At 37.5% G+C, this 10,775-nt stretch overlaps 1 pseudogene; it reads right to left on the reverse strand.

Annotated features, from left to right (window-relative positions):
- Positions 1-5,840: 5,840 nt before the first annotated feature.
- Positions 5,841-9,035, reverse strand: LOC143680298 (polyadenylate-binding protein 1 pseudogene; annotated as a pseudogene).
- Between the last annotated feature and the right edge of the window lie 1,740 nt (positions 9,036-10,775).

Raw genomic sequence — 10,775 nt, forward strand, 5'->3', positions numbered from 1 at the left:
CACAGAGAAGGAAAAGGCTGCACTTGCATGCACAACTTATTTTAGACTGTTTTTCATTTAGTGTTTTCTCTGAGTCTCAAAACAACCTGGTGAATAGCTAGCATTTACTATTTATTATTCCCATTTTTAAGATGATAAAGTTTTGAAAAAGTTAAGGTACACAGCAAGGAAAAGGTTTAATTGAGACTTAAATACAGGTGTTTCTTATTGTCTTATTGGTAATTACCAAAGCAATGTGTTGATTCCCTCAGATGATTTTTTATGTTATTCACACTTACCTATCAGTAGGCATTTAGCAGTTTTCATATTCCTGACTAGAACAATTTTAAGAGCAATTTAAATTAATTTTTAATTGATATTGGTTCTATTTACCAGTATAGAGGACGAGGCCTATGTTTGTGTCATTTCTGTATGAAATTTTCAAGTGGAGAACACATTCCTTAAATGAAAATAACAATAGTATTTACTTCATAGATCAGTTATGAAGGCTTAATAAGACCATGCATTTGTATAATTATCAGCAATATTTTACATATTTTAAAGGTCATAATTTTTAATTATAAATTTATCAACAGTATTGTAGCTCTCAGCTTTCCCATAAATGTTGGGTGAATACAAACCACTTTAAACCTTGATTTCAGGTAATTTACATTCAAGAAGTACCCAGGATTGGGACTTCATCAAAATTAAAAACTTTTGTGTATCAAAGGACTTTATCATGAAAGTGAAAAGACAACTATCTAATGGGAGGAAACATTTAGAAACCACCTATCTGATAAAGGTTTAATATCCAAAATATATAAAGAAATCTTACAATTCCACAATAAAAAGACAAACAACCCAATTTAAAAAATGGGCACAATACTTGAATAGACATTTTTCCAAAGAGGATAGGCACATGGCTAAGAAGTACATGAAAAGAGACTCAACCTCATTAGCTACCTGGGAAATGCAAATCAAAACCACAATGAGATAGCATTTCATCCTACTAGAATGACTATTATTAAAAAAATAGCAGATAATTACAAGTATTTGTGAGGGTGCTGAGAATTAGGAACACTCATTCATTACTTTTGGGAACGTAAAATGGTGCAACTGCTGGGAAGAGAATTTGGCAGTTCCTCAGAAAGCTAAGTATGGAATTACCATATGACAGCAATCCACCTTCTAGGTATATACTCAAAGATTTGAAAGCAGAGATTCAAACAGATATTGACACTCTGATGTTCATAGTGGCAGTATGTACAATTGCAAAAAAGAGTGTATTAACTGATGAATGGATAAAGAAATGTGGTCTATACATAATGGGACATTATTCAGCATCAAAAATGAAATCCTGGTTCTTGCAACAACACCGATAACCTGGAAGACACTGTTTTGAGTGAAATAACCCAGACATAAAATGACAAATATTGTATGATCTCACCAATATGAACTAATTAGAATAAGCAAACTCATAAAGTTACAATGTAGAATATAGGTTACCAGGGGCAGGTTCGGGAAGAGGAATGGAGAGTTAATGCTTAATTTGTATAGAATTTCTGTTTGGGTTGATTGCAAAGTTTTGGAAATGGATGGTGGTGATGGTAGCACAACATTGTATAATTAACAGCACTGAATTATACATGTGAATGTGGTCAAAAGGGTCATATATATGTTACCAGAGTAAAAATTCAAAGATAAAAGATAAAACATGGGTCTGTACAACACAGTGAACCTATTGTAAATGAGACTGTAGTTCACAGTACAATTATAAAAGTGTTCTTCCATGGATTCTAACAAATGTACCACACTAATGCAAAGTATTAATAGGGTGATATAATGGGGAAAATACTCCCTAATGTAAACTAGAGGTTATAAATAGTACCTCAATTATAATATTCTTTCATCAGTTGTAACAAAGACACCATACTAGTGCAAATTGTATGTAATGGGTGGAGGGTATATGGAATGCTGGGTTTTTTGTTTCTTTTTTTGGCATGGGCAGGCTCCAGGAATCGAACCTGGGTCTCTGTCCTGGCAGGCGAGAATCCTGTCACTGAGACACTGTTGCACTGCAAAGAATGCTGTGTTTTTATACGATTTTTCTGTAAACCTTCAATTGCTCCAATTAAAAGCAGAAAAAAAAAAAGAAATGAAATAACCAAGAAGGTGTTTCTCTTAAATATTTTTGGTATTTAAGATGAATCTTAATAGAATATCATTTCTTTTCGCAGGTATGCTTAATCCAATATTTTACAAGTTTTTATCAAATCAACACTAACAATTATTTTGAAGACACAGCACATATTGCAATACTATAAATTAAAGAAATGTTATGGTTATGTATGTATTTGCTGCATTTATCAATAGCAGTTAGGCTTGCCCCATTATCCCCTGCCTCATGTTTCCAACTGGAAGGACTTTAATGTGGGGGAACATCCATTTGAACCCTCTAGTTGCTCACACTTCCAAATTATCAGACTGGTGAGTCTGGACGGAGAAATTGAGCTTCATGGCCTAATTCTTTCCACTCCCCTTTCTCTTTCAGCTCTGCTCCTCCATGGCATTGCTTTTACCAGTAGGCTCTACTCCTGTGAGGAGACCTGCAGTCCTTCAGTTTCCCAGAGGCTGGGTGACTTTGGTCATAGGGTTCAATATTAGGAAATCCATTTTGGCTCCATGGCTGAGCTACAATATACGATCGGTTGGTTCTGGACGTGGCTAGAAATGAGGGGTGCTATTTGGAAGAACCCTGAATTCCCAAGAAATATGTTCACATTATATAATGCCTTTAGCAGGGGGGAAAATATCCCACAAGATAGCTTACTGCTAGTGTCATTTCAATATCTGGACCTGTATAGGAAATTAAAAAAAATAAAAACAATTACATTTTAAGTGTTAAGGATTGCTTTTATATTTTTGATAGTTTATATATTTTGAGAGTTTTGTGGATATGTAGTCAGATGTTAGTATTTCATGAAACAAAATAGATACATACAAAAAACATTAAGTGTTTTGGTGAAATGCAGACAAACTTTAAAATGTATTATATCATTTAATTAACAGTATGAAAGCAGTCTTTTATCATAGCCATCCTAATGTCTGCCCACATAAAATTAAGTACCAGTAATTAAGTTATATCATGTATGTAAATGAGTTTCATATATTGTAAAACATTTTGCAAACAGAAGTTGTAAGCTATCATTTTTGTTATAATTATTCCGAATCTAACATCCTCTCTCAATTCACATCTGGGCATTTATTACATCAGGCATAAGCTGGCTATATAGGACATAGGAGTAGCCATCTACTTTCCTGATTCTAGAATAATTCTTATCAACCATATTTTGTCAACTAATTAGAAGTTAACATATTATTCTTGCATTCCAATTAGGAGTCTTTAATAGGCAGGAAAATCAATGCCATTTCCTCAACAGCAAATTATACACTAATTCTGTATGTTATAGCACTTTTCTTGGAGTTGATAAATAAGAAAAAATACTGATGGTCATTTAACTTAGTAAGACTTACTTAAATGAACTGCCAGAGAGAACTTAACTCTTAAAATAATTGATCGTTTTTTTTTAGATCAGATGAAAAATGTACAACAGAGTAAATGAAAGTCTTTTCAACAAAAGTAATTTTCTGTTCATTAAAAGAAACATAATATATACTATAGGAATGAATTATTCAAATCTTTGAAAAAAAATTCTTGCAGGCTCTTAACCTATTCTTAAAGCAAGAAACTTAACAGTAAAACTATGTTCAGAGAATTTCCCAATCTGATATGCAGTAGGATGGAGAAACTTTAAAACAAATAATTATTACACCGCGATATTTTTGTTACAAACTAATGTACTAAAGTAGCTGATTATGGGAGCGATTTTTAAAATGACAATTCTCATGACAGACTTTGGCAACACAGAGATCTAGAAAAAAATCCACAGTCTTCATCAGCGCTCAACTCCTATTGACAGTTGTCACTCAAAAGGTGATATCACATACAAGTTTTCCTATCTGTGACTTAAGTTTCCACAGTAGGGCAAAATTCTATTACCTTTTATCCCACCTCTCAGACATCTATTCTCTGCATGTCTGCAATCCTCTGACAGTTTCTCCTTGGCAAAATGATTTTTACCCAGGGTGGTTCTTGTAATTATCCAAGTTCCATCCTCAAGCCTTCTTCTTAAAAAAAAATAATCAACTGTATCTGAAAGCATGCAAGTCAGTCGTCTTTTTCTTAATGTTACATTATTACCACCAACTCTATTTAATTACCATCTCTGTCTTCACTGGTTTAACTAAACTGCTCATAGCTGAAACCTAACTGTAAGTCAAATTGTATTTTTTTAATTTAATATTGATATGTATTAAAGTTTACATAGTCCTAAAATCTAGAAGTAGAAAACAATTATTTGTGGATATTATATATATATAGCACTCATATTTAATTTAGAAAATGAATAAATTTAAAGGCTTGAGTCTACATTACTCTATTCCAAAGAATTTGGTTGAGAAGTAAAAAGTACATATGTTCACCTCAATATTGTTCTCTTTACATGATGAGAAATGATTAGGTTTTGCTTAATACTTCACCAACCTTGATGTCTGTATCTTGTAGACACAATCTATGATAAAGGGAACAGCAATCTTTTCTTCTCAGAGCTCATGAGGAATCAATCCAGTCAGAGATATACAGAGAATTGTTTTATATCAGAAGAAACTAAGATCGCAACTTTGTGATTATGCAATTGACTAAAAAACAGCGATTCCCAACCCCCTTGGGGAATATTGCTTTGGCATCTCCCAATTATTTTAGTACATGGGGTGGAAACTGTTGTGACATGGTCAAATCAAGTAATTCTCGAAACACTAATTCATTAAAAATTTATTTATTCAGTTCTTTTTAAGTGTCTGTGTCATTCCATTTAGCTAGATGTCCTTTCCCTCCCTCAACTTCACACCTACTCATCCTTAACTTTGAAGGGCAGACTTTAGTGTCTTTGTCAAGCTTTTGCCCATCCCTTTTTTAACCTACCTACTGGAGAAGTGAATTGCATTACACAGGGAATTTCTTTCTTAAAAGAAGAACATCTTTATTGAGATATAATTCACATGCCATAAAGTTCACCCTTTTAAAGTATACTATTCAGTGGTTTTTAATGTATTCACAAAGTTGTGCATCGATTACCACTGTCTAATTCTAAAACATTTTTATTGTCCCCAAAAGAAACTCCACACCCATATCATTCACTCTTTACTCCCTCCTCCCCCTCAGCCCTAGGCAATTGAAAGTACTTTCTAACTTTATACATTTGCCTATTCTGGACATTTCATATAAAAGGAACCATACAATATGTGGACTTTTGCATCTGACTTTTCATTTAGCACAAATGTTTTCAAAGTTCAACCATGTTGAAGCATGCGGTAGTAGTTCATTCCTTTTTATAGCCAAATAATATTCCACTGTATGCCTAAACTACATTTTGTTTAGCCATGCATCAGTGATGGTCATTTGTGTTATTATGAATAATACTGCTATTAACATTCGTATACCAGTTTTGGCATGGACATATGTTTCCAGTTCTTTTAGGGTTAGACCTAAGAGTGGATTTGCTGAGTGAAATGGTAACTCTGATTAATTTTTTTTTTTTTCACTGTTTAAGGAATTTTTATTAAAGCAAGAATTTTATAATCCAAATCACGTTTCCTTGCTCAGTTGTCAATTCTGTTATCTTAAACAGAAGTGACATTCTGAGCTATTCCACAGTAAAGAATTACAAAATTAAAGAAAGGAATGCTTTAAATTTTTGTACTTTGCTGAAAATTCTTTATCCCAGGGTCTATAAAACATTAATTTGTTTTTATATTTTACTATTTTTTTGTGGGTTTTTTTGTTGTTTTTAAATCAATAAGTAATCTAGGACTAGCATATTTGCTAGACCTGGCATTTGCTCGGTACATAAGGTTCAAAGTTTCCTTTCCTTTTTTTATTTATTTTATATTTTGCAATGTTTTTTTCCACAATATTTAAGTTTTTCGATGTTTAGATATTTTTCTCCGGTGAAGCACAAGTTTCTTTTCGTGGTCCCTGATCAATTTTAAACAGTTGGAACACCAGTGGCACTGTTAACTGCTTTCTGGGCAGCCTCTTTAGCTTGGTGGGCTTGTAATACAGCTACAGCTTCGTCAACCTTAGAACGGAGTGACTCTGGAGACTCAAGCATATGAAGAAGTTCCGAATTATCAATCTCCAACAACATGCCAGTGATTTTACCAGCAAGGGTAGGGTGCATGGCTTGAATAAGGGGAAAGAGCCGTTCACCCAACATCTGCTTTTACTCTTGAGGAGGGGCAGATGCCAACATGGAAGCAGTCAAAGGTTCCTGACCTTGTACATGAACAGCGGGCTGCTGCATGGTAACTTGTGGCTGTGCATTAAGATGTTGTTGTGGATTGCGAACTCCTGCAGCATATTTATACTGTGGAACAGTGCGGACAGCAGGAGTAGCTGCAGCAGCAGCAGCTGCAGGACGTGGACCCATTGTCTGTGTTGATGTATTAGCAACACGTTGTGTTGACATGACTCGTGGAACCTGTGAAGAAGCTGGTCGCATAGTACTAAATGGTGGTCTAGGAGCGGCTGGGCGGATAGCACCGGGCATATTCTGGAATGGATGAGGTCTGGCACCCTGAGCAGTCCAGCGAGGACTTGGTCTTAGTTGAGCAATTTGGCTAGGAGGATAGTATGCAGCACGGTTCTGAGTCTGTGGGATAGCTGCCATGAAGTAACCTGAAGGAGGGGCTGGCTGGTAGGGGTTGATTACAGGGTTCGGCACAGCTCTTACACTTGCCATTCTCTGCATATACTGGTTAGTGAGGTGAGCCTGGCGCTCTTCTTTGCGCTGAGCTAAAGCTACATACAATGGCTTGGTGGCCACAATTCTACCATTCATTTCGGTAACTGCTTTAGTGGCTTCTTCTGGGGAGGAGAAACATACAAAACCAAACCCTTTGCTGCGACCACCCTCCATCATAACCTTTGCACTAGTGATTGTACCAAATGGAGAAAACTCTTTCCGAAGACGCTCATCATCAATACCATCATCAAGGTTTTTCACATAAAGGTTAACACCCTGGTATCTGGTGATCCGATCTTGCTTCATCTGTTCAAATTTGCGCTTAAGTTCTGTCTGTCGTTCCACCTTTTTCTGAGCTCTACCAACATAAATTTGTTTTCCATTGAGCTCCTTTCCATTCATCTCATCCACAGCTTTCTGTGCATCTTCATGCCTTTCGAAGCTCACAAATCCAAAACCTTTGGATTTTCCACTTTCATCAGTCATTACTTTCACACTTAGGGCAGGTCCAAACTTGCCAAAGAGATCCTTAAGGCGCTCATCATCCATGTCTTCTCCAAAATTCTTGATGTAAACATTGGTGAACTCTTTAGCCCTAGCTCCAAGTTCGGCTTCTCGTTCTTTACGAGACTTAAATCGTCCAACAAATACTTTGCGATCATTTAGAAGCATCCCATTCATTTTTTCAATAGCTCTTTCAGCTGCTTCCTGTGTCTCAAAATGTACAAATCCATAGCCCTTGGAACCATTTTCATCACAAACCACCTTACATGAAAGGATGTTACCAAAAGCAGAAAATGTATCATACAGTGCTTTATTATCAATAGATTTGTCCAAATTTTTAATGAATATGTTGCCCACTCCACTTTTGCGAAGCGATGGATCACGCTGAGACCACATGATGCGTACTGGCTTGCCCTTTATAACATCAAAATTCATGGTGTCCAAAGCACGTTCCGCTTCTTGTCCCAGGGTTTCGTAAGCCTCTTATGTAATGCTGGGGCGTCAGCTAGTTACTCATCAGTCGGGAGATGGGCGGGAACCCCCAGGACCGGATGCCTCCAACACGGGGCTGAAAATGCTGAGAGAAGGGTCTGACCCTGTGTGACCAGGCGGCACCCCACAACTCTTGTGGGTGCAGAGGGCAGCGGAGGGCAGGGAAAACCGAGCTTCCTGCGGCACGTGACCCGCCGGCGGCGAAGACCAGCTCGGCCCACGTTTCTTACGGTGCGGGGCCGGCAGAAGAGCCAGCGGGCCGAGGCGCCTCGCGGCCCTGCATCATTTCTCCCCTCGCCCGCAGTGCGCCCCTTACCACCTGCCCCCCCGTCCACCCGGGGAACCCACCCGCCAGCCAAAGCCTCGGAATCCTCCCTGATTAATTTTTGAGGAACTGTCAAGGTATTTTCTGAAGTGGCTGCACCATTTTATATTCCCACCAACAGTATATGAGGGCTCCAGTTTCTCTACATCCCTGCCAACATTGGTTATTGCTCATCCTTTTGGTTATAGCCACCCTGGTTCATGTGAAGTGATATTTCATCGCTTTTTTGACTTGCATTTCCTTAATGACTAATGACATTGAGCATTTTTTTCATGTATATTGGGAGTTTCTTAAGTGTGGACCCAAATATTCTTTATTTTACACTCTCTAGTGGCAAATACAAGGTTGCACATAGTGGAAACTCAATAAAGTTTAAAAAAGGGATGAATGTGTATTTGATTTTTCACAGTACTAGCTTTGGATTCCTTGTAAGAGAGAGCATAAATACTTAATGTCTATTAAATACTCTCAAATAGCTTAGATGCGTTGATGGGTATATGAGTGTAAAAAATATGGTCTCTTTAATCCTGCTTTTATAAACCAGCAAAATATCTGTTTATTAATGAGAGTGTACTTATTCAGATGTTTCTTTTTTTCCCTTTAAAATCAATTTTAGACAAGTGGCATGTCACGATTCTTTATGGGGACAAAGTTGAACTCAAATTGGGTTGTAGTTGTGCTTCAGCCAAGTTAATCATAGGGCTAGAGCACAAGGAGCTGGTGTCTGTGGAAGGCAGCAGCAGATATGGATCTGGCACAAGAGCCTGTCCCCTGAAATTAGAGATGGATGAGAGATATGGATTTATTTTTCGGGATATGTTCCTTCCTGGATGTCAGATGCCATTTGTCACACCACCGATTTTGCTGTCCATCGGGATCTAAGTCAAAAAGCACTGCAGAGCATGAGGACTTTCTCTCCATACAAGCATTTTATCCAAAGGAGCAGTCTCAATGCATCTGAGTTTAGAATGTTGGAGAAAAGCAGTAGGAGTGCCCTGAACTTCTATAGGATATTTCTGTATCTCAACTACTTCCTAATTTTGGAACCTACTAATTCAGTTATTCTTCCAGAATTATTTCAATAAGTCCCTGTATTCTTGGGCTAGGTATGACCCAAATGGCTGTGAAAAGTTTCCAAAGGTAGTAAGTTTACTATTAGTTGGTAATTAAATAATCGAGGGGGGCGGGGCCACGGTGGCTCAGCAGGCAGAGTTCTCGCCTGCCATGCCAGAGACCTGGGCTAAACACATGTATGTGTGTACATATAATTGCAAAAAGGAAAATATTTAACTCTGAGTGGTGACATAACAATGGGCTTTTATATTTGTATTTGTGTTTTTTCATATGTCCTACATTTTATGATCAATAATTTATTATTAAACGATACATTACTTTTCTTAAAAAAGAAATCCTGGAGAAGTACCATGTATGTAAGATGACATGACCCCAGGCAACATTATTTTAAATGGAGCTGTTTTTCATAGAGGTTTTATGATATATGGGGTGTATGTGTATATAGGGAATTCCTTTTTGAGACTACATTTAGCTCCTGCTTTCTGTCTTTATTTTTTCAATCTTCTTGACTTGGAGTGGCTGGTACGGAATGTTAGACAGAATTACTATTGCTTCATTCTCATACTTCCTGTCTGGTAGCTCCTAATTGAGTAGCCTTCCTGGCTTCTGTTAACCTTGGCCTGGCTCTTGCCTGTAGAAGCAGCAGCAATAGAAATACTGGCTCTACTCTCCTGGAGCTCTCTCTCTCCTTCTCTCTCTTTATGGAGGTGCCTATCCTTAGAAAACATTCTCAGCTCCTGTTTGTGGTGATCTCTCTGGAGATATCTGAACTACCTGTGGTAGTTCATCTACATCCAAAAGTTGGTGTGCAAGATGGTCTAATCCAGTGCACAGTACTAGAGGGCCACAATTCTATTCATAGTCTCAAATTCAGATTTATTCAGTAATAAATCCAATTTTTAGAATCTACATCTGTCTGCCTCCTTTGACTCTGCAATAGTTGGTTCTTAATACTGAAGAGTGAGAAAGGTGTGTGATTTAAGCACATCTACCCCAAAAGAGAATGTTAATGGAATAAAGTTACTAAAGAGATGTATGGGGAAGGCAGAGGTCTCAGGGAAATCATGAGTAATCTATAGTGAGTTGAACCTGACCAAGTTGCTTATTGGAAAAAAGAGGATATAGATTGGCAGGAAGGACACTAATCTACTTCTACGGATTCATTGAGGAAGTAGGGACAGAATCTTAAGGGAGAAAATAAAACAAAAGGGGCTGGAGTAGGTTTGAGTAGAGAAGGTGACAATGGGCAAACCATTATAAACTCAAGCTCAAGAGGCCATGTGTCCTGTATGAGTCCTGGTTCTATCTGTTATGGGTTGAATTGTGTCCCCAAAACAGATATACAGTAGCCTTAACCCCCAGGACTTCTGAAAGTGACTTATTTGGAAATGGGGCAATTGCGGATGAATTAGTTAAATTAAAATGAGGTGAGAGTGGAAGGGTGAGCCCCTAATCCTATGTGACTGGCCCTTCTAAGAAGAGAAAAGACAGAGGGGAGAATGTGATGTCATGGAAGAGGCAAAGACTGAAGCATTGCA

The sequence above is a fragment of the Tamandua tetradactyla genome, chromosome 4 (assembly GCF_023851605.1).
Source record: "Tamandua tetradactyla isolate mTamTet1 chromosome 4, mTamTet1.pri, whole genome shotgun sequence".
In the NCBI taxonomy this organism is placed as follows: domain Eukaryota; kingdom Metazoa; phylum Chordata; class Mammalia; order Pilosa; family Myrmecophagidae; genus Tamandua; species Tamandua tetradactyla.